At 40.7% G+C, this 5062-nt stretch overlaps 1 long non-coding RNA gene across 1 annotated transcript; it reads left to right on the plus strand.

The window, feature by feature from the left end:
* The first annotated feature begins 2755 nt into the window (after positions 1-2755).
* LOC310711023 lies at positions 2756-4847 on the plus strand. Its single transcript, XR_014528339.1, has 4 exons — positions 2756-2883; positions 3243-3384; positions 4094-4205; positions 4658-4847. It is a non-coding gene; the product is annotated as an uncharacterized lncRNA (long non-coding RNA).
* Positions 4848-5062: the final 215 nt, after the last annotated feature.

Genomic DNA, 5062 nt, shown 5'->3' on the forward strand with positions numbered 1-5062 from the left:
TATAAATTATAATGAATTTTTCATTTATGCATAATTTCCTGTCTTGATTGGTTCGTAAAATCAAATCTTTCATTTCCCTTGAGTTGAAGAAGACAAAGCAATCTGCTGGTAATTCTTTGCCTTTTTCTGACTTATATTTGATCCTGAAGAACTTATCAACTGTCGTTCCTACTTCTTCTTCTTCCATCCCAAGCCAATTTGCTATTTCTGTAATTAATCTTTCCTTTATATTCTCTCCTTCTTCTATTACACCTCTAAGGCAGAGATTGAACTCCTTCTGCTTCATCTCCATAAATGCCAGGGCATCCATGGTTTCTTCGTGCATTTTTGTTAATTCTGCAACTTCTAATTTTATTTTCTCACCCTCCTTTTTATTTTCTCTAATCTCTTTCTGTGGTTTCTTCACCGTCTCCTCCAGGGCTTGAGTATTTATCCTTACCTCTCCCAGCTGGCCTTTTAATTCTGCCACTGATTTGTCAATTTTTTTCCTTCATTTTGTCAAATTTGCTACCCAATTTTTCCCCAGTATCTTTTTTATCATCTTTTATATCCTTCCTAATGTCTGCCAGTATCTCTGCAATATCTATTCTAGGTTCTTCCTGTTTTGAATTCCTCCTATCTGTTGGTGTGACTGTTGGTCCTTTCTTCACTGTCATTTTCCCCATTTTTTCCTCTTTGTCTAATTTTTATCCTTTTTCTAATTTCCTGTAATTCCTTATTTGACCTCAGGGTGTCGCTTTTTACTTCCAATCCAATTTCAAATTGCAATGTCTAAATTGGCCACTTGGGACCCAATAGAGCAACTTCAGAAATTCAGTTGAAATAAACTCAGTTAGCCACTTGGTGTCAGTTATCTAAACAAAGAAGGAATTGAAGCCCAGAGGGGAATGACGAAGCAAAAGGAGGAACAAAAAGCAAATGGCAGAAATTCCCTCTACGATAGTAAAAGTTCTCTTCAGCTGCCCATTCAGCCTAATCCAATTCTTAAAGTCTCAACCACCAATATGAGAATGGTCCTCAGAATCCAAAGTTATTAAACAACCCCCCTTTTCAGTCTCTTCAATGACCTAATCCTCAGTAACGGTATCGGAGTACACCAGCAGATCTCAGTTCCCTCAGTTTTAAAACCACGTTTTAAAAAATATGTCAGAATCAAGCAACAGATATTAAGCATCCAGAAAGGAAAGATAAATTCCATGGGCAAGTTTCTGGTTCAAACCTTTTGTAAAATTATAGTGACAAAATGCTGGTTCGTTAATCTTTCTCCATTCTCATTGCCCAGTTACTTTTAGCAAAGTTGGCAGGGTCCCCCCCCCCCCCAGCGCTATCAAGCCGCTACTTACTCCCGTAACTTTTATTGTTGTGACACTGAAGCAAACTTTCAACTCTTCTGAATGTCTTTATATAGCTATTTCCTCTTTTCCCCAAAGGACTGACAGAAGTTAGCTATTTGTATCTACTTATCTCTGTTTGTAGCTAAAGCACTGATACACTTTCAATTTTGTGGTAAAAAACTTACTGTGCCATTTTCGCGCCAGCAGTGAGACAGACTCCCTGTTTGCTTCTCAAAGCTCTCCAAATTCCTTCTTTTGCCAAATAAGTCCAAATTTTCTCCACTTGCCTTCAGATTATCTTCTAATATCGGGAAATCAGCTGCCTTTTGCTATCGGAATTAGAGGCTTCACTCAGCAGAAGTAGTGAGTAGACCCCCTTACACCCACGCATCCATCCCCTCGAGTTTCATTTTTACAGATCCATCCACCCTTGGAGAGATATGCCAGGGGTGCCACTGGGTCCCCAGCACCCAAAACTCCCTTTTTGGTTTTTTTACTGGAGCTCACAGCGGCCTTGTGTAGCTCCAATCTTCTGCTAAGCTCGTATTTCCCCCGAGAGGCTAAATCCGTGTCCAAAATGGCCCCAGCAGCCGACCAGAAGGCCGCCAAAAAAAAATATTCAGAAGGAATACAGAATGAATGCTCCTTGTCGTGTAACATCAACACAACATGCACACCAAGGATGCTTAATAAAGGCCAGATATGTCCAATCTCTGTGTAGAGCATGATATAACAACCCCTGATCTGAAGAGGGAGATTAGTGAGGATTTGCATGTATGATCATTTTTTTCATTTATTTCCATTACTTTTATACCACTTTTTGAATCTGTGTCATAGCTGTCAATGTTTCCCATTTTTTAAGGGAAATTCCCTTATTCCGAAAAGGATTCCTCACAAGAAAAGGGAAAAGTTGACAGCTATGATCTGTGTTCATCATCTGAGGCCCTTTTCTGCATGCCTCCCCCATGTGAGGTTCTGAGGTTGGCAACATGAGAATGGGTCTTCTCTGTAGTGGCTCCCCAAGGTTTGCCTGGCACCTTCATTATAGATTTTTAGGTGCTGGGCCAAAAGGTCCCTCTTCAAGCAGGCCTTTAGCGGATTAATATTCTACAGCCTTTTAAATGTATCTGTGGGAAGGTGAGTTTATTGTTTTGCTGTTTTGATTTACTTATTTACTGGTTTTTAATCCTGTATTTTATTCTGTGAACTGCTCTGAGATCTTACAATGAAGGGTGTTATATAAATCTAATCAAACAACAACAACAACAACATTACTGGTTTCTGAAGCCACAGCAGGCACTGTGATTCTCCATTAGATTGGCTTCACTCCTGAACAGATGCCAACAAGTGATGTGAATGTGCTGTTTGGCCTTTGGGGTGCAGAACCAACAATTAGAAGACCTTTAGACCAGCAAGTCGAGTGAGCACCAATCTTTTGCAGTTGCTTGACTAGGGAACCCAGCCAAAGGTAGATTTCTTTGTTTGAGAAGTCTGCCGGCTTCTGCCAGAGCAGTCGTGTTTCATCCCTAGAAGAAACAGCACTTGCTTGGTAAGAAATCCTTCCTTCCTTCCTTTTGCTGGCTCAACTAGTGCTGTGCTGAGAATTCCTCCTGCCTTCCACCCATCCCTATCCTAAACAGCCTCCTTTTGTTCATTCTGCAAGCCCTTTTATAATGCTGTGATGTTTTTATTGATTTTATTATCTGTATTTTAACAGATTTTGTTTTAATTCTATTGCAGTTTAATTGCTTGTTAATGAAAATCCTTCATATGTCTTAGCTCTCCTTATTTTATTTGTGTTTTGCATTTTTATCTGTAAGCTGCCTTGAGTCTTAGGGGGTGGGGTGGGATCTAAATCACCATCACCACTATGATCATATTAAGACTCCCCCCGCCTCTCCCTCTTAGCTTCCTTTCGGCTGATCTGAAGCAGGATCCATTTCCATCCACCATGAAGCATCTGATGATCTTCTTATTTGTTCTGGCTGTCACCTGCAGTGTAAGGACTCAGGTAACCCCAGAGCCGGTGACTTTGAAAAAGAAGGAGCCAGTAAGTATGAAATAAAAAAACCATCCTTTCAGACCATTGGTTGGGGCATCCACCTTCCTTGAGAGGCACAATACTTTTTTTCAAATATAATTTTATTTTTCATTTTCAGTTTTTACAAATATTTTGACAAGAAAAACAGAACCTTTGTAGAATTTACCTTCTCCTCGATTTCTCTCCTCTCTTTTCTGTGTTTATTTATTTCATATCTTTTTATTACTGCATATCCAATTCAAATATATTTACAGATTCTCCCTTAACCGCCAATATTTTAATTTGTTTAGAATGTGTCTTCAAACAGGCAATAAATTTACCCCATTCTATTTTAAGAAGTCTCTCTTCTTGATTTCTTATTCTTCCAATGAGTTTTGCCATTTCTGCATATTTCCTTAATTTCAATTGCCAATCTTCCTTGAGAGGCACAATATTCTGGTGTATAACTGGTTAAACAAAACTCCAAACATTGGACACTAAAGTGTTCTGAGGAGCTGTCAAAAGAGCTGTCTGTGTTTCACCTGAAGAATAAATTATTAAGAGGAGCAGCAGTAGCTGTTGTGTGTGGGGTCAGTCTAGATGATGTCCATGGCTCCCTTCTGGGCATGTGATTCTGTACACAGTAAAGCTTAGAATCTAGAAGAAGAAGCTGAAGCAGTCAAACCATCTTTAAATATGTGACTCACATGCATTAAGTGGTATCTCTCCCTACTTAAAGGGTTGTCCTTTTGGTACTTACCGAAGATCAGCTGCTGAGGGAGAAGATATGAGTGGCATTTCAAAGGCTGAGAATTACAAGGACCTCAAGTTCTGATGGGAGCATGGAGCAGGTTGGTTTGGACTGGTAGATTGTGTGGGATGAGGTACAAGGATAATTAGTGCATTGAATAATCTCCATGCATCCGTAAATCTGCCTTTGCCTCCCATGATTAAAATTGAGGCCAAAAATTGTTCCTTGCAATCCTAAAGGGATAGAGTGGGTCTCATGGGGGGTGTGATTTTGACGGAATGCTAGGGTGCAATTTGTGGTGGCAAAAGCAGTGAGACAATAGATCCAATTCCCTAAGGATGGATGTTTGGGGATGAGAGGGCGAGTCTGCACATAGTCTGGTTGACCAGCTGTGAATGAGGGTATCATGCTACAGATTTCTGTCATGGGAAGGCATTAGACTAAAAGTCCCACCCAGATCTCAAATTCTGTGATTGCTCCCTGCTTGGTAGAGAAAGTTTCACCTGATCTCTGGGAGGTATGCCTCCCCTCCCCTCTTCTTTCTCCTCACAGGTGAAGAGGCAACTCTGGTCATGGTAAACTGAAAAGCAGACTGGAATCAACCCATATGCTAAGCAGGTTCATCAAAATATCTCAAAGGCCTAATGCCTCTGCTTCCTTATTCCTTTAACCCAGAACCCAGATTTCATGGGCACCCCAAACAATGCCCGCCATTGCCTCAGATGACCTGTCAGAACCATGAAATGGCAAATAAATCATGACCTTCAAACCTGCCATTTGGTGTATTGAATTTAAACCTACAATATGCCTGTCCAGGAGTGCCAACAGGTTTTTCTGGTCCCACAGACTCTCCTTAACATTGATTGCCTACTTCAGGTCCCCACGAAAGAGTTCTAGAACCGGCAACTTGAAACTTACGTTGCAAACTGGGCAGAATGGGTGTGGGCATCAGGTGGG

Source organism: Podarcis liolepis, assembly GCF_965112155.1.
Source record: "Podarcis liolepis genome assembly, chromosome: 7".
Lineage (NCBI taxonomy): Eukaryota > Metazoa > Chordata > Lepidosauria > Squamata > Lacertidae > Podarcis > Podarcis liolepis.